The sequence below is a fragment of the Mustela nivalis genome (genome assembly GCF_964662115.1).
Source record: "Mustela nivalis genome assembly, chromosome: 5".
NCBI lineage: Eukaryota > Metazoa > Chordata > Mammalia > Carnivora > Mustelidae > Mustela > Mustela nivalis.
In genome coordinates, this window is record NC_139024.1 from 24,499,430 (window position 1) to 24,519,105 (window position 19,676).

Sequence of the window (19,676 nt, forward strand, 5' to 3'; positions counted from 1 at the left end):
AAATAAGCAAAGAAAATAGATAAATTATAAGAAAGTCTTTTTTGGGGCGCCTGGGTGGCTCAGTGGGTTAAGCCGCTGCCTTCGGTTCAGGTCGTGGTCTCAGGGTCCTGGGATCGAGCCCCACGTTGGGCTTTCTGCTCAGCCGGTAGCCTGCTTCCCTTCCTCTCTCTCTGCCCGCCTCTCTGCCTACTTGTGATCTCTCACTGTCAAATAAATAAATAAAATATTTAAAAAAAAAAAAAAAGAAAGTCTTTTTTTTTTTTAAGATTTTATTTATTTATTTGACAGAGATCACAAGTAGGCAGAGAGGCAAGCAGAGAGAGAGGAAGGGAAGCAGGCTCCCCACTGAGCAGAGAGAGCCCGATGTGGGGCTCGATCCTAGGACCCCGGGATCATGACCTGAACCAAAGACAGAGGCTTTAACCCACTGAGCCATCCAGGCACCCCGAAACAGTCTTTTTTTTTTTTTTTAAGATTTTATTTATTTGTTTGACAGACACAGCAAGAGAGGGAACACAAGCAGGAGGAGTGGGAGAGGGAGAAGCAGGCTTTCTGCCAACCAGGGAGTCTGATGTGGGGCTCGATCCCAGGACCCTGGGATCATGACCTGAGCCAAAGGCAGACGCTTAACAACCGAGCCACCCTGGCACCCCTAGATCTTTTTTTTAAGGAAGATTTTATTTATTTATTTGAGAGAGCACACGAGAGAGAGCATGGGCTGGGGGTGGGGGACAGAGGAAGAGGAAGAGAGAAAAGCAGACTCCCCACTGAGCAGGGAGTGTGATGTTGGGCTCAATCCCAGGACCCCAGGACCATGACCAGAGCCAAAGGCTCTGGTTTAGCCGACTGAGCGCCCCCCCCCCCACCAAGAAACAGACTCCTAATTGTAGAGGACAAACATGGTTACCAGAGGGGAAGTGAGGGGGGGGAGGTGTTAAATAGGTGATGGGGATTAAAGACAGCACCTGTGATGAGCTCGGGGTGATGTACGGAAGTGTTGAATCACTATATTGTACATCTGAAACTAATAGTATACTGTGTATTAACTATACTAGAATTTAAATAAAAACTCTTTTTAAAAAGGTGGGTCTACGGGGCGCCTGGGTAGCTCAGTGGGTTAAAGCCTCTGCCTTCCGCTCAGGTCATGATCTCAGGGTCCTGAGATCGAACCCCACGTTAGGCTCTCTGCTCAGCAGGGAGCCTGCTTCCCTTCCTCTCTCTCTCTGCCTGCCTCTCTGCCTACTTGTGATCTCTGTCAAATAAATAAAATCTTTAAAAAAAAAAAAAAAAAAACAAGGTGGGTCTAGAGACTTTTCTAGGCATATAGGACAATATGAGGTGAAAGGAGTCTAAATAGAGATGATTGGCACCAATTCAGGCGTGCATCCTCTATTTATCCCCCCTAGGGACCCCAGGGGTGTACCTTTATTTTATGTTTTTAATATTTTATTTACTTATTTGAGAGCGCACAAGCAGGGTAAGCAGCAGGCAGAGGGAGAGGGAGAAGCTGGCTCCCTGCTGAGTAAGGAGCCCCATGCCAGGCTCAATCCCAGGCCCCCGGGATCATGAGCTGAGCTGAAGGCAAGATGTTCAACTGACTGAGTCACCCAGGCATCCCAAGGGGTGTATCTTTAAAAAGCAATATTTAAAGTTCAAAGACAAGCATAAAGCTTATCATTTGGGAAGTTATGGGGTTACAGATGGTAACCATATTCCCACAATGTGGTATGTGAACCACCTGCATCAAAATCAGGGGCTTGTGTTAGTATCAGGGTCGCCCCTCCTGCCCCCACCATGTCGTGAGCCAGAACCTCCAGAGGTAAGGGGCAGGGATCACGTTTCTCAAAAGCTTCCAAGTAATTCTCACATACTTTCCAGTTTGGGATCCAGTGGGGGTAGATGTCACATTTCTAAGGTTCCATTGATATTCTAATTCTTGCTGGTGCAACAGAGAGAACATGGGGTTTGAAGTAAGACAGATTCCAGGCAGATTGAAATGCTCAACGGTAAAGCCAGAAAAAGAAAAATCCATGGAGAAAAACAAATACTGCATGACCTCCCGTATGTGTAGAATTTTAACAACAACAACCAAAAACAAAATCCTGAATTCTTGGATACAGAAAATGGATTGGTGGTTGCGGGGGGTGGGGGTGGGATGGGGGTGGAAGTGAGGGGCTGGGAGGTGGAGGATGGGTGAAGAGGGTCAAATGTGCAAACCTCCATTTATAAAACAAATATGTCACAGGGATGTAAGGTACAGCATGGTACCTCTGGTGAATAATATTGTATTGCATATTTGGAAATTGCTAGAAGAATACATCTTAGAAGCTCTCATTGCAAGAAAAAAAAAAAACTAGCTCTGTGTGGTAATGGATGTTAACTAAACTTAGTGTGATCATCTCATAATACAGTTGTCCCTTGAACAACACAGCTTTGAACTGTGTGGGTCCACTTATATGCAGGTTTTTCCCCAAAAATACAGTACTGGTAATGTATTTTCATTATGATTTTCTTTTCTCTACCTTACTTTATTGTAAGAATCCAGTATATAACACATGTAAAATATGTGTGAATCAATTGTTCATGTTCTCAGTAAGCCTTCCAGTCAACAGTAGCCTATTAATAGTTAAGTCTGGGGGGGGGGGGGAGACTCAAATATTATACATGGATTTTCAACTGTGATGGGTAGTGCCCCTAGCCCCAACATTGTTCAAGGATCAATTGTATATACAAATATCTAATCGTGGGTGTCTAGCTGGCTCAGTTGGAAAAGCATGTGACTGTTGACCTCAGGGTTTTGAGATCAAGCCCCACATTGGACTCTGTGCTGGGCCTGGAGGCTGTTGAAAATTTTCTCTCTTTGCCTCCCTCTGCCTCTTCCCCCATCTAAAAAAAAAAAAATACAGAAAGGGGGAAAGAAGTATAAGATGTGGGGTGCCTAGGTGCTCAGTCGTTAAGTGTCTGCCTTCAGCTCAGGTTATGATCCCAGGGTTCTGCGATAGACCCCTGCATGGGGCTCCCTGCTCAGTGGGAAGCCTGTTTCTCCCTCTCCCACTCCTCTTGCTTGTGTTCCCGCTCTCACCATCTCTGTCTCTGTCAAATAAATAAATAAAATCTTAAAAAAAAAAAGACATATAAGATGTGTAGTAAATGAAAAATGTAGAATAAAATGGCAGAAATAAGTACTTATATTGGAATGCATTATAATAAATATACATTAATTAAATTGACCAAACACTGTATGTTAACTACATGAATTAAAATTTTTTTAAAAAATTAAATTGACTAATTAAAAAAACAGACTGAGGGGGCACCTGGATGTCTCAGTCAGTTAGGCCTCCAGCTCTTGATTTCCACTCAGTTTGTGATCTCAGGGTCCTGGGATTACGCCCCATGTCAGGCTCTGCATTCAGCAGGGAGTGTGTTTGGGGATTCTTTCTCCCTCTCTTTCTGCTCCTCTGCCCACCCACACCCATTCTCTCTCAAATAAATAAATCTTTAAAAACAAAACAAAAAACCACACTCTGATTGGTTTAAAAAGTAAGATCCAATAGTAAGTTGTCTAAAAGAGAAACTTAAAAGATATAAAAAGTTTAAAAATAAAAGATGGGAAAAATTATGAACCAAAAGAAAAAAAGGGGGAAAATCTTAATAGCTGACAATATAGAATATAGGGCAAAAAAATATAGGGGACAAATAAGGACATTATATGCTGATTAAAGGAATAGAGAAGAAACTATAACCATCAAAAACATGTATGCAGGGTGCCTGGGTGGCTCAGTGGGTTAAGCCACTGCCTTCAGCTCAGGTCATGATCTCAGGGTCCTGGGATCGAGTCCCACATCGGGCTCTCTGCTCAGCAGGGAGCCTGCTTCCCTCTCTCTGCCTGCCTCTCTGTCTACTTGTGATCTCTCTCTGTAAAATAAATAAATAAAATTAAAAAAAAAAAAAACATGTATGCGGGGGGGGGGGGGGTGCCTGGGTGGCTCAGTTGGTTAAGCTGCTGCCTTTGGCTCAGGTCATGATCCCTGGGTCGTGGGATCGAGTCCCGCATTAGGCTCCTTGCTCAGTGGGGAGACTGCTTCTCTCTCTGCCTCTGCCTGCTTGTGCTTTCTCTCTCTCTCTCTAATAAATAAGTAAAATCTTTAAAAAAAAAAAATGTATGCAGGGCACCTGGGTGCCTCAATGGGTTAAAGCCTCTGCCTTCAGCTTGGGTCATGATCCCAGGATTTGGGGATCAGCAGGCTCCCTGCTTGCCTCTCTGCTTACTTGTGATCTCTGTCTGTCAAATAAATAAATAAAATCTTTAAAACAAACAAACAAACAAACAAACATGTATGCACCTAACAATACAACATCAAAATATACAAAGAAACAAAAAATTTTCTGGGAGAAATGAATAAAGTCAAGTTATAGTTAAAAGATGTTAGCCACATCTTTATGAAATTAAAGATCAAGCACATAAAATAAATATATCAATATGTTTAATAATTCAGTTAATAAGCTAAAGCTATGAGGTATATGTAGAACCCAGCACCAAAGGAATAGTTTAATGGTAACTATCAGATTAAACTATGTGAAGATGTCCATAGTTGACAATTTTTGGCCCATAGAAGTGATCATTTCATCCTTATTCAACCTAAACTGCATAGGTTGCTGAAGGGACTAAATCAGCTAATGTGTATAAAATAATCAATATTTAATTTAGCCTCCTTTTCCTATAGTCCACTAAGACAGTACTTGCCTTGATTTTTGGTTATCATAAATTAATTCACTAAAACCCTATTGTAATTGGATAAGTGAGAGCCAAAGAATTCAGTAATCTAAAACATAAGGTCACAGTTTTCTGTAAGGTCAACAACAAAATGACCAGTGTGGAGCTAGCTGGGGAGGAATTCTGGGAGTCCAGCTGCCATGTCTAAATTCGGCCAGACAAAGCTGTGATTTGGTGCCACCTGGTGGTGGTGGTTGGCTCCAATTTAAATATTGTTGGGACAATTCTGAGACCGGAGGCAGCAGTAGAGCATCAGTAATTCCAGAAATGTCCCAGTTAGTTGGCCAGATTCAGAGATTTGCCTTGGAGAATACTGAAACCCAGAGACTCACTCTTCACTTTTCTCTTTTTCTGCAACAAGTTTATTACATACCTTTCCTTCACCTTCATGACCTTGGTCTCCATGCCAAGATCCCCATCCCCAACCTCAGCATAGAACTTTAATGCCCACCCCAACTCTTATCCCTGTCCTGTTCTCAAATATGGGCTAGGCCCACAATGGGAGCCAGTTGCCAATTCTGCATTATATCTAAAATTATATTTTTGATGCGTGCCTTATTATGGGGGTTTTACTGTGCTTGTAAAGGATCCCCTGAATGCCCACAACATAGGAGCACTATATATATATTTCTTTATTTTAAAGCCTTTGATTACTGCAAATGTTTCTGGTGGGCTATAAAAAGCCTTTATTAGGTTGAGACTAATTGAAATTCAAGCAGGAAAATAAAAGGAAGACATGCAAAGGAGAAAATTTTCATCTCGAGAATATTAACCCTATTATATGAATGCTATGAAAACTCAAATTTATAGTTGCCTTTTGTGGATGATCTCTTGTTATCCAACACACTCAGAACTTCTTTGGTTTGGGGGACACCTGAGTGGCTCAGTGGGTTAAGCCTCTGCCTTCGGCTCAGGTCATGATCTCAAGGTTGTGGGATCAAGCCCCGCATTGGGCTCTCTGCTCAGTGGGGAGCCTGTTTCCCCCACCCCTCTCTGCCTTCCTTTCTGCCTACTTGTGATCTCTCTCTCTCTCTGTGTCAAATAAATAAATAAATAAAATCTTTTTTAAAAAAATTTCCTGGTTTGGGCAGGGGTGGGGGGCAGCCTTTCCTTCCTTATATAAACATGCCCTATTCCAGTATTATAGGCATGCTCCCTGAACCCACAAACTGGGCTTCTCAGCATCTGCATGGAGGGGCAAGCCTTGAAAGGCGGTAGTGGTCAGTTACTGGTTACATTTCTGTTTCTGCCCCCATCCCTTTTCCTGGCGTCCCTCCACTTCTGAGTGATGGCTGGGTCACTAAACCGAGCAGGAGACAGGCAGTCTGAGAGACGGGCACTGCTGAGAGCAGCAGAGCTAGCTAGCTGTTTGAGATCAGGCTCTTCTTGGTCTGTGACTGCAAGAGGTCACGTCTGTCTTGGATGAAACTGTCAAGCACCAAGCTGAGTGTCGAGCTGCAGAAGATTTGCAGCACACACCTTCTCTGCCCACTACCTATTGTTCTGACCTTACCTGTTACTTAGGCCTGGACTCTAACTTCGCAGGCTCTCTGGTTTTTACTCCAGAGGGCTATGTATAGTTTTCCAAATACGGCCTGCAGTTTCCTGCTCAGTGGCTGCCCAGGATTTTCTCCACTCAGAATGCCCTTCACCCAGCGTTTGTGGGTCAGAATCCCGCTCAGACTTCTGCAGCCTCTCAGGACAACCCCGTCCTTCATGGAAACTTCCTGAGCAAGCTGCTCACTCATGCCCACGCTGGGGCTCCCTCTGATGCTGCCTTCTGTTTCATATTCCAGTTCTCACGGCTCGTGGTAGATTCGTTGGCTAGACTGAAATCTTTGTGAGGACAGGCACTTGACTTACCCATTTTTTAATTCCTGAAAGGGCTCAAAGCTTTGCAGTCGTAGGTGTTCAATAAATATTTGTTTAATTTTGAGAGCTTTTGTCACATTAAAACCAGTCAGGCTGTCTTCCAGAGAATTCTCACCCTCTCCTGCCAACTGCATGGGTGCACAACCCTAATTTAGGGACTAAATGGCCTCCCCCACCTCCCTCTACAATTGATATCAGCCAAATTCTGTCCCTGCAAAAATTCTCTGGGAATGTAGCCATTGGGAAAACACATTCACTTACTCTCCAGCCTAGACTAGCGATCCCTTTGGCACTGAAATAATTTACTTACTTATCCAATGTCAAGGCTGGATAAATGCATTTTACCTAAGTACTAAGTTTACTTACTAAAAGCTGGGATTGCAACAAGCATCTTACAAAGAATTTGCATGGGTACAGAAGCTGTACCTTTTGTGTGTCTTCATTTTTTAACGTTTAAATGCTATTAAATCATTGGCTAGCAACTTGGATGTAACATGTTTTATTACAGATACCATTTGAAAACTTCAGTATCTCCAGAAAGAGAATTCAGGAAATACCAAATGTGTGAGTCTTCGAGAATCACAACGTAAGTGCCTTATCTATCCCCAAACTGGTTAGGAGTTTCTCCTTGCCCTGTGCATAGGTCACTTGTTTCTACTGAAGCTAATACTTTCCTTTAAAAAAAAAAATTTTTTTTTAATTTTATTGAAGAAAAGTAACCCCAGACCTCTCTAATTTCTAATGTAGGGTATCCCAAGGGAAGCAAGTAATGGAGATTATTAGATTCCTCCGGTCCCTTTCCCCTCAAATTCACACATGTGAGTTCCAAAGGGCAATTATTCCTCTTTGGTCCATGCTGATTATATATGTCAGGAGGGTAATAAGGTCATTTATTTGAACGATTTTCATCTGGTGTACTTCTAATATTCTTGCCTCACTCCTGACCACTCAAATCAGTATCACAGGGAGATCAGCATCTCTCTCCCACCACCAAAGAAAATGATGAAACAAAGGTGATTTGAGTCTGAACTTTCTGCTCCCAAATTTATCATCTTCCCGGAGCACAAGGATTGTATGGCTTTAGTCGTTTAAACCAGTAACGGCTCAGTGGTAATGTTAATCCTTTAAACCAATGACGGCTGAGTAATAACTAGTATCACGTGTTTACTATTAACTCGATGGCTAAACCTCCAAGATATGACCTACTTTTCAAAACCTTTTTATTGAGTTCAGAAATTGCCCCCGGCAGAATCAGGAAAACAAGGTACTGTACTAATAAAAGGAAATGCTACATTATAATACATTATTAAGAAGACCCTGTGTTAGATACTTATATTTTATTGTGAAAACTGGAATCTGATTAGTTGGCTGAATGGGGATTTCCTTCCTAAAAGTTTGTCCTAGTGCTTCCCTAGAAGCCACCGAGAAATCCTGAAACTGCTCTATAGATAACGTCAACTCACATATGTTCGGCAAGATCATATTTTTGAGGTAGTAATCTATATTTTTATTCTCCTGTTACTTCCCTTTCTCTTCCCTGCCTCCAAGCAGAAATTCCCATCTGGGTTTATTGTCTTGGTGAAGGGATGAGATGGAACGGAACGTGGAAATCGTCCTCAAGCTTTCGTTTCTAAAAGCATAAGCCCCAGCAAGGAGATGACTTGAGCCAAAGGCAAAAGCAGGAGGATCCCGGACAAGGTGGTGGAGAGGAACAGGGGCCGGCACGGGAGCTTTCCAGCAAGCTGGCTGGAGGCAGGCCTGCCCTTCGAGAAGACACAGTGTGAGCCATGGCCACAGACTAGAGGCCTGTGGGCCAGACCTGACTTTGTTTGGCCATGTGAATTGCAGTCATTCACATTAAAAATCTGGGCAATTTCACATAAAATTCCAGGTTTGGGTTTCTCGGAAGTAATTGGCAGAGTTGGCCGTACTGGATTCGGTCTGTAATGACACCCAATGGCTGCCTGCCTTAGATAAGGAATGAACTCTAGTTTTCCGAAGTCCCCACTGTTCCCTGCCTTATCCCTCTGCTGACCCCAAGGGTTAATCACCCTAACACTTCCACTGCTGTTTTCTGGACAATAAAGGATACTCCTCTTTACCCAGGATTTCCCCCATAAATGGAGGAACAAAAGATAGACTAAAGATGGTTCACATTGAAAGAACCCAGAGAGCTAGTGCATTTTCTTGTAGAAGTGATGATCTTATGCGTTGAATAGGCAATCCACTGGCTTCCCCCATGAATTCTTCTTGCTGCTTGCTTTAGGCAATTGCATCAGGTATCCCTGTTCTAGGCAGCCTTGCAAAGAGATGACGGTGTCCCCGGTCAGGCTTGGCAGAGCCATTGCCCGCAGGGGACAGTGAGCAGAATGATGGATGACTTAGCCAGAACCGAGGTGGGCAAATGCCTATAGGAGAGAGGCTCTTGGAAGCCCACTGAGAGTGGGGAAGACTCCGAAACGATGGGGCTTAAAATAGAAAGTAAAATATAAACGTGGTTATTTCATGCACACAAATGGACAGACTCGGAACTGCATACGATACTTGTATTCTCTCACTGGCGTGGTTACTTAGCTCAGGGCTCTAGTGGCCCCAATGTGCATTCGTGATAGAGGCTACCAGAGCCTGTCCTGGGGAAAGACAGCAGGACGTGTTGTTCTTTTCCTTGTGGATGGGGGAAAGATAATGAACACTAGAATTGTGGTTCGGGGACCATCACCTGTTTTAGAATTATATGATGGTATCTCTCCCTTTCTGCATGGAGTTTTGATTTAAAATAGGGTTCTAGGGCAGGGTGCCCAAGTCGTTCAGTCGTTAAGTGTTTGCCTTCAGCTCAGGTCATGATCCCAGGGTCCTGGAATGGAGCCCTACATGGGATTCCTAACTCAGCAGGGAGCCTGCTTCTCCCTCTCCCTCTGCCTTCTGCTCCCCCTGCTTGTGTGCTCTCTCTCTGTCAAATAAATAAATTACACCTTTTAATTAAAATAATAATAAATAAAATAACATAGGGTTCTATGGGTATCTTCCAGATAGCATCCGGGTTGGGCATATGAACCTTTGTGTTTTTGCTGCTAAACCAGAAATGTGTTTTTCAAAACCCCAACTGTTATGTGCCCGGGTTAGTTATCTCAATAGTTTGCTCCCCTCATTTATAACCAATAAAAATAACAGCTCTCCTTTATTGAACTAACCTTCTGCCAGCCTGTAGCAGTGCTACACCTAACCGCCTTGTTTATAACCCCCCTGTAGGGCGGGGTTGCCTCGTGCTGTGAAACAGAAATGGAAACTCAAATCAGAAGCAAGCTTCCAAAATCTCACACTTAGTGCACGCTGGAGTCGGGATTCAAATCCAGATCTGTGTGACTTTATAAGCCCGGCACTCTATATAGCTAGCAAGTCTACAGCATTTATTGTCACTCGCTATTTGCAGGACAGTGATTGGGCAGAGGGGTGGAAATATGAATGCAGTGGCCACGTCTCCAAGGAGCAGCAAAATTAAATTAGGCACATTCTTTAAAAATAAGAGGGAAGGCAGTTTCCTGCAGTGACAGGTTTTATAAGAATCCTTAGATTTGTGCTGGTAGCAGAGGAAGTTATATCGTCAGCAGAACATTGACTCTGGGACCCTGGGCTTCTGGGATGCTAGGACGGAGTCCGGGTGAACATATTACTCTTTTCCCCATCAGTTGTAGTGAATCCCCCAAAAGACATTGAAATCCTTACCCTCAGCATCCGTGAATGGGACATTATTTGGAAATAAGGTTTTGTTTTGTTTTTTTAAGATTTTATTTATTTATCAGAGAGAGGGGTGGGGAGAGAGCGAGCACAGGCAGACAGAATGGCAGGCAGAGGCAGAGGGAGAAGCAGGCTCCCTGCTGAGCAAGGAGCCCAATGTGGGACTCGATCCCAGGACGCTGGGATCATGACCTGAGCCGAAGGCAGCCGCTTAACCAACTGAGCCACCCAGGCGTCCCTGGAAATAAGGTATTTGAGGATGATCAAGTTCAGATGAAGTCATTAGGTTGACTCCACTCCAGTATGACTGGTGTCCTTATAAAAAGGAGAAGTTTGGGAGCGTCTGGGTGGCACAGTCAGTTGAGTGTCCGACTCTTGATTTTGGTTAAGGTCATGATCTCATGGGTCATTGGGTCTAGCTCTGTCTCCAGCTCTTTGCTCATTGGGAGTCTGCTTGAAGATTCTCTCTCTCTGCCCTTCCCCCACCCTAGGCACATCTGTGCTCTTTCAAATAAATCTTTCATAAAATAAAATAAAATAAATAAAAAGGAGAAGTTTGGACGCAGAGGCAGGCACGTACAGAGGGAAGATGATGCGAAGACGTAGGGAGAATGCCATCTCTGAGGCTACCAGGCACAGCTGAGGCTACCAGGCACTGAGAGAGAGACCTGGAGCAGATGCTTGTTCACAGCCCTCAGAAAGAACCAGCCTGGCCAATAAACACCTTGATCTTGGTCTCCTTGACTCCAAAACTGTGAGATAATAAATTTCTGATGTTCTAAGCCACCCAGTTGGTGGCACTTTGCGATGGCAGCCCTAGCAAAGAAAAACACCATCCAGCCTGTATTCTTTTAGTTGTTTTATTATTATTTTTGAAACATTTTGCTTATTTTATTTTATATTTTAATTTTTTGATATTTTATTTATTTATATGACAGAGAGAGAGAGATGACAAGTAGGCAGAAAGGCAGGCAGAGAAGGGAGGGGGGAAGCAGGCCTCCTGCTGAGCAGAGAGTCCGGGATGTGGGGCTTGATCCCAGGACCCTGGGATCATGACCTGAGCTGAAAGCAGAGGGTTAACCCACTGAGCCACCCAGGTGCCCCATTTTGCTTATTTTAGAGAGAGAATGCACCAGCAGGGAGAGCAGCAGAGGGCAAAGGTGAGGGGGACAATCTCCAGCAGACGGTGCTGAGCACAGAGCCCAATACAGGGCTCGATCCCAGGACCCTGAGATCACAACATGAGCCTAACCCAAGAGTCAGATGCTCAACCGACCGAGCCACCCGGGCACCCCTGTATACTTTTCAAAAAGAGAAGATTCAGTTGTGTGGCTTTGTCATCATCTCCTTCAGAGTCCTCCTCTTGAGTGGGTCTGGGACGCCCAGGAAGGCTGGGAATTGTCCACACGCAATCTTAAATCCGTGTATCATGGCTTGGCTCCCATCTACAGTCTGTGTCCAAGCCACACAGCAGGGAAGAGCCCCTTGAGATCCTTAGTGCGGAAGGCAGCGGGACAGACACTGGAGTCCTGCCCAAGGGTATCTGAAAGACGTGAATGAGAGTCCCATCAGGTAAGACCACTTAGGCTGAGATAAGGGCTGTCTGCACAAAAGGTCTAAGCGGGAGCATAGACCCAGGTGCTACTCCCCCTGGTGGGGAAGGGGGTGGTGAAAACACAGCAGAGGAGGTTTTGGAGGAAGAACAGGCATTGACTAGGAGACTCCAAAAACCTCAAAGGCACAGGCAGAAGAGGCAGAAATGCCTGGCCAGACAAGGAGAGCTCTAGCACTCCTATACGTCTTAGAGCAGAATGGGATTTTCTGCAAGGAAAAGTTGAGTTTCTATTGTAGTCGGCACTATTTCTGTTTTGAACAATTAAACTGGGAAATAAGTAGCCTGAATTGGAAAACAGCAGAAGAACTAGTACTTAGGCTGTAATGCCGGTCGTGCCAACCGCGTGGGATGCTTCTAGATCCCGGCACATATTAGGTCTGCAATAACTGTGTGTTACAGGAGAGGATGAGTTACAAACCACGTAATCTCTCTGGACCTTTGTTCTTTTTCATCTGTTCAAAAATGGGATAGATCGATACGGGGAGGTGATACATCTACACCACCTCTCTCAGATCCGTGCTCAAAGGCAAACAGGGTGACAACATGTGAAAGCACTATCGTTACAAACGTAAATGTTTACATTCCTCCCAAATCCATATGTTGAAGACCTACCCCCCCAGGTAATGGTATTTGAAGATGGGGCCTTTGGGAGATAATGAGGCTTAGATGAGGTCGTAAGGGTGGGGCCCTCCTGACAGGATCAGTGCTTTTTTAAAAGATTTATTTATTTGAGGGGTGCCTGGGTGGCTCAGTGGGTTAAGCCTCTGCCTTCAGCTCAGGTCATGACCTCAGGGTTGTGGGATCAAGCCCAGCAACGGGCCTCTTTGCTCAGCAGGGAGCCTGCTTCCCCCCCTCTCTCTGCCTGTCTCTCTGCCTCCTTGTGATCTCTCTCATTGCCAGAAAAAAAAAAAAAAAAAAAGGGATTTATTTACTTGAGATAGAAGGAGAGCAGGCCTGAACAGGGGGGAGGAGCAGAGGGGGAAAGAGAATCCCAGGCAGACTCCCTGCGGAGCGTGGAGCCCAACACGGGGCTCAATCTCACAAGCCTGAGATCATGACCTGAGCTGAAACCAAGAGTTCAGACACCCAACCCTCGGAGCCACCCAGGCGCCCCAAGATCAGTGAGAAGAAATACCCAGGGAGTTTGCTCTTTTCCTATCCACCGTGGGAGGACACAGCGGGAAAGTAGCTGCCTGCAAACCAGGAAGAGGGCTCTCACCAGAACCGGGCCGTGCTGGTGCTCTGATCTCAGACTTCCGGCCTCCAGAAATGTGAGAAGATCCATTTCTGGATGGATCCCTAGTGTAGGGTATTTTTGTTACGGTGGCCGGAGCACACTAAAACAACAACGGAAAGAACTTCATGAGGCTCTATACCGGGGAGGGGGGTGCCGTCCTGGCACGTGGCGCGGATCCAACCTTGATTAGCTGCTTGCTTTTGGGCTTGTCCCTTCTAACGGCATGGGGGTTCCAGGGACGTTTCCGGACACCATTCATGCAGACTAGGACCCATCCTGTTCCTCATGTTCGACCCTTTGTTTCTTCATCTATAAAAAATAAAAAAGGATGAGGAATGGAACATGATATCTAACAGCGACTCATTTATCTTTGCAGCAGATACTCGGTGAGAATCCACCATGTCTGAGGCAGGAGCCCGGTGTTTGGAGATGGAGCGCTGGGACATGGTCTTGCCTCCCGGAGTTCACAGAAAGGTTCTTACAGCTTCCCGGGGACAGAGTCTCTGTATTAGGCACCTCAGGCTGCCGTAGCAAAATATCACAGACTCAGGGGCTCAAACCAAAGATCTTTATTTCTCATAATTCTGGATGCCAGAAGTCCAAGGTCAGGGTACCTGCATGCTTGGTTTCTCCTGAGGCCCCTTCTCCCTGGCTTGCAGATGGCCACCTTCTCTTCACGTCCCCTGATGGCTCTCATGTCCCCATTTCTTTGTGCCCATCGCTGGTGACTCTCCCTCTGCTTTTAAGATACTTGAGAGACTCTTAATCTTAGGAAACAACCTGAGGGTTGCTGGAGGGGAGGGTAGACGGATGGGGTAACTGGGTGATGGACACTAAGGAGGGCACGCGACGTTAAGAGCGCTGGGTGTTGTGGAAGACTGATGAGTCACTCACCTCTGCCTCCAAAACCAATAATATATTATCTGTTGCTTAATTGAATTTATTTTTCAAAAGATTTTATTTATTAATTTGACAGACAGAGATCAATCACAAGTAGGCAAAGAGGCAGACAAAGAGAGAGAGAGAGAGGAGAAAGCAGGCTCCCCATGGAGCAGAGAGCCTGATGTGGGGCTCGATCCCAGGACCCTGGGATCATGACTGACTTGAAGGGCAGAGGCTTTAACCCACTAAGTCACCCAGGCGACTCATGTTCTTAGTAGAAATTTTTAAAATTTAATTGAATTTAAATTAAAAAAAAAAAAAAGAATACCAGTCATTGGACTGAGGCACACTGTATGATCTCATTTAACATTAATTACCTCTGTAATTAAGAGAGTTTAATAATTTAGAGAGTTTATCTCTAAATACAGTCCTCCCAGCACCCGGGAGGCTCAGTTGGTTAAGCATCTGCCTTCAGCTCAGATCATGATCCCAGAGTCCTGGGATCCAGCCTGCGTCTCCTTCTACCCCTCCCCCAGCTTGTGTGAGTACGCACTCTCTCTCCATCTCTCTCAAAAATAAATACAATTTTTTAAAAGTTATTAAAAAATATAGTCCATTTTCTGAGATATATTAGGGGTTAGGACTTCAATACATGCATTTAGGGGGAGGTCAGAGTTGAGTTCCTAACAGCCTCTATGACCAGGAAAGAAAAGATGCCTCGGAAGTAGAGCAGGGGCCTGTGGCCCAGACCTGGACTCCCCGAGGCCTCTCCAGAAGGAGAGCTAAGCTGCTCACCGAAGGATGCGGCTGGCAGCAGGGGCTGCTCTTCTGAAGAAACACTCTGCGAAGCACAGACCTTGTGTATTTCACTTTTTTGTGGCCTCTTGACTTTCCTTCTTTTTTTTTTCTTTTCTTTTTTTTTTTACTCTGGCCTTTGGTAGGAATAACAAAGAGGAACCCAAAAACATCATTCCAGAAGCCAATGTGCCTTGGGCAAGCCACCTTTCCTTTCTACCTCAGCTTCCTTCTTGGTATAATCAAGTAGTTAGCATTTATTATTTCTCAGACCTTAATGTGCCATGATTCTCGGGAAATTCTTAGGTACAGTCACGGTTACTTCTCTAAAATACTGACAATTCATGGGACGCCTGGGTGGCTCAGTGGGTTAAGTTGCCTGCCTCCTGCTCGGGTCATGATTCCAGGGGCCTGGAATAAGTCCCACATCCGGCTCCTTTGCTCAGTGGGGAACCTGCTTCTCCCTCTGCCTGCCGCTCCCTCTGCTTGTGCTCTCTCTGATTAAATACGTACGTACATAAGATACTGACAGTTCAGAAGCTTGGGGAAGGGGAGACCCAAATTCTGCAGCCAAATGCCGTTTTTACTTTTGGAGCCGTATTAAGATCTTTCCCTGTTTTCGACTAAGAACATGGAGATAAAGGGGAGCCTGGTGACAGGAGAAAATCCAGACTCTCCCACCAGCTCTGCGTGACTTAGCTACTCTCGGGAGACTTTCCCTCTGCAGGCCCTGGTGACGACTCAGGCCTTCATCTGTGGGAAGGGAGTACAAAGCTGCAAAAGCAGTGGATGCCCATTGTGAGAAAAAAATGAAACCCAACAGGACACAAAGGTATTATGTGAACAAGTCAACATCCCCCTTTCCTCCCTGCCATCCTGTAACATTGGCTCCCCCGTTTCCCCCAGTCTTCTCACACAGAAATAACATGTGCTTTTTTTTTTTTTTTTTTTTTTACAAAAACAGTATTACACATGACACACAGAAGTATGAGGGCACCTGGCTCCAGGAATCCCCAACAGACCAGGCTCAGCCCATCGCCACTAATAAAATCCAAAGGCAGAGAAACAAGTGGTGGTGGAACAAGAAAGGAATTAAAAAAAAAATTTTTTTTTTAATCATTTATATACCCGGACCTGGGGCTCAAACTCATAACCCAAGATCCAGTGTTGCATTCTCTTCCAACTGAGCCAGAAAGGCACCCTGCACAAAAAAGGAATTTCAAAGAGGCCAATAGCAGAAAACAAGGGTGCGTTCCCTCTCAGAAATTATGGCCAAAAAAGTGGAACGACTTCCAGGTTTATATAAGGAAAAATGTGGTGCAAAGGTGGGCGGGTACCTACAGGTAGGCTGAGAAGGTCAAAAGGATCATTGTCCTGGAGTCAGTCCTGGGTGGGGTCTTACGGGCTCAGCCCCGTCCTTATGGCTTCGGGGGGGTAGTTTTGGTTCGCTTCTAGGGATGGTCTTGCCCTCCAGGTCTTCTGACTGAGCCTAGAGACAAACTGGAAAGAACCCAACTAGAAAGTTGAGGTCAAAACCGAGGCAGCCCAAGTCTTCTTTCAAATAGATCTGTGACTGTCTTTTACTCAGTAAGGTGGTCTAGACTTTCTTCTGTCTGTGTAGAAAAAGTACTTCTCTTTCTAAAGCCTGTGTAGTATGCCTGGCATGTGTCATTTATTGAGCAGGTATTCAAATCACCTCCCATTTTTTTTGCAACATGAACGATCGATCCTGCAGTAAACAGACTTGCAGTAAACAGACTTGCAGATGTAGCTTTGGTTGAGTATCTCCCCGGGAAGGAGTCTTAGAAATAGAATCACTGGTCCTCGAGTTCATTTCTATGAGGTGTTTCATTATATAGAAAGATTTTTAGGCAGGTCAACTAAGACCAAAAAAGATGTATCTGTATGTATATAATTTCATTTAAAGGCTCTTTTGATCCACAGCCTGAAATCATTTCTTAAAAACCGGCCGGTTACTAGGAGAGTATGTCTTCTTTTTCTTCTTTTTTTAATGGGCACCGATTGGCTGGGAAAGCGGCCTCCCTTTACTCCCTGCTCCCTGCCAGTCACAGCTGTGTGATCAGTGTGGGGACTCCTGACTGCAGGCCCTTGGGCGCCCCTCTGGGCTCGGGGGCGCTGGGCCTGCGATGCCTCCAGCCAGCACTCTGGGCTTGGGATGAGCTATAGTTCAGATTGGCATTTGTTTTCTCAAGGGCTTGAAATTGAGAGAGGGATTGCAGTGATTTTCACTCTTCCTAACATTTCTTTTTGCAAAATCCTATTGTGCAAGCCAGATATTCAGCTAAAATCAGATCTTAATGGCTGTGTTGGGTACTTAAAATCGCAAGCTGCTATAAATTATTAAATAGTCCTTCCACGCAGAAGAACTGCCCAGCACAAATTCTCTGCAGCATTTTCATTCAGAACTTAATCTTTTCCCCCATGTTGGGTCGTTTACCTCCTCTGGATTCCACTAAAGGTAGGTCTCCCCGCCCCCACGCCCCAGCACACAAGGGGTTAAACTGAACTCCCGGAGCCTAATTTCCCAAACAAAAGCCAGTTTTACAAGTTAGTTTTCAAGGTGTGTCTTTCCATGAGTTCTATTTAATGAAGTTAATACGTGTTCCCACTTCCCTTCTTTTTTTCCTTCTTACTTTTCTGTTGTCAGTATTCATGGAATCTGGATCTGTCAGCTACTTCTGTTTGAAGTGGAAGAATTGGCAAAATTATACATCCAGCAGGCAAGAAATAAAGTGGAAATGTCTCACAAGTAACAGTGAAATCTGTTGCGTTGTTTTAAGACTTAACCACTGAGGGGGGAAAAAAAGCCCTACTAAATATTGTCTTGGCAACTATAAATATATTTTAGCGATGATAAAAACCTTTAGAATAGCAGTTACAAGATAACTGAAACCTAATGCCTGTCTGTCTGCCACTCTGAATTATATATATTTACATTATGTATATATCCCATTCTTTATTAAAGGCTGTGCAATTCTCCTTTTGAGTTGGTCTAGTGTTTTGTGTGAATCCTTTGTATGGTCAGGGAGCCCATCTACCTGCTGCTTCTGACTCAGGTAAGATTGGAAATGAGCTCCTTAGATCAATTGCAACAACTCTAATTTGAAAACTTGAAAAATTGCATTTCTAAGTTCTAATGCAAAGAAAACTTGCATTTCTAATTAAGGAATTGCCAATCATGCAGATATCTAAAACTCAGGGATTTATTAATTATTTTATTTTTAAGGTCTTTACACACATCCCCATGAACCAGGACCCGGCGTCACTCCTACTGACTTTGGGTTGTGTTGGGCAGGAATTGTTTTTTATACGTCATTCCTCTCCCCATCTTACTCCATGTTTATTCATCTTTTTTTCAGAAGGCATTACTTTTATTTGCATGCACTTTCAGATCTATTATTTTTTTTTCAGACCTTTTATTTTTTTAAGCCTCCAAAATACAAGTTAGATTAAACTATTCCAATGCAGCTTTGGCTGTTGTCTTCAACTTCATATACTATTTTCCCTTATGAAACAAAACAAAAAGAGCATACAAAACCATTTGAAGGTAGGTCATTTCCTAGATAGCAATAATTTCCTTTTTTGTTAATAACTTATTTGGAATGAACAGCTTTGTTAAGTAGATTGATCCAGTTATGCAAATTAAGATGTGTCATTTATAATATTCAAGGTCACTCTCATTTCTCTAAGATGTTTTAAAAAGTCAGCGGTCAGGTAAGCATGCTGTTCGCCTGAGATGCTATTCATTAACAAAACTACTATATTTGACAAAATTCTTGGTTTCAAACACAAGGAAATGTTGGTTTCTATTTTTATTTGAATTGTTTTATTAAATTCCTCTCTAAACACCCCATTTGTTACAGTAGAGGGCCGGCTAAAGCTATAGATCGTCACAACACCTATCTCATCTAATCCCCTTTGTAACAACGTAACAAGGTCATTTTACATTTTTAAACCACTTCTGTAAAGTGGTTTAAAAATGCAAAGTGAGCTTAAATGCTACTCTTAACTCTTCCTAACTCTTCTACTGGGAAATCCTAGAAAACTGAACTAATGAAATGCAATTTATACTCTTTAAATTCTAATTATAACTGTCACATTAAATTGGAGGTGAGACTAAAACTGCTGTATCTGTTAAGTGAGTCAAGCGATATACCGTATTATACATGTTATTTAATGTGTGAGTGTAAAAGTCAAGTTCCCGGCAGAAACCGAAGCGCCTCCATTCCGTCTTCTGGGAATGTATAAATTAACCATTCTCCCCCAAGCGGTCCTCCTCCCTTCCTCCCTCCGCCCTATTTTAAATGTAGATAGGGCGTCTCAAGTCTTTTGAATTTGAAGGGCTGCTATCTCGGCCCCATTCTTTTCATCATCCTGTTTTGAATGACACTGAGCACGTATAGATTCTTTTATAAAAGCACCCCCTGGATGCAGAGCTCGGTTCTCCCCGAGGCTTGCTAATTTTGCATAGCAATTAGTACTGACTTCTCAAAATGGGCTATCCAAATACAGCCTCCAGAATGTTCCACGTAGTTCCTCAAAGGTCTTAGATAACCGTGCGCCTTTTGATTTCAAACCCGAAGGGAAAGAACTTGCATAATTACTAAATTCCCATTTGGAGGGGTCCGGAGGATACGGTAATCCAGACCTATACGTTAATTCAAACCCTCCCCGCAACTGGGCAGCAAGGAGCCAGCATATGCCTTCTTTTAAAATCTATTCTACCTATTCACTGACCGCGCAGG

The 19,676-nt window shown here is 44.1% G+C and overlaps 1 long non-coding RNA gene across 4 annotated transcripts; it reads left to right on the forward strand.

The window, feature by feature from the left end:
• The first annotated feature begins 1,943 nt into the window (after positions 1 to 1,943).
• LOC309865393 lies at positions 1,944 to 17,914 on the forward strand. 4 transcript variants are annotated; one of them, XR_014312065.1, is made up of 5 exons: positions 1,944 to 2,061; positions 7,155 to 7,232; positions 13,610 to 15,742; positions 15,875 to 16,253; positions 17,579 to 17,914. It is a non-coding gene; the product is annotated as an uncharacterized lncRNA (long non-coding RNA). The 4 variants fall into 4 exon arrangements; XR_014312066.1 differs by having other exon boundaries at positions 15,875 to 16,157; XR_014312064.1 differs by having other exon boundaries at positions 15,875 to 17,914.
• The last annotated feature ends 1,762 nt before the right edge of the window (positions 17,915 to 19,676 follow it).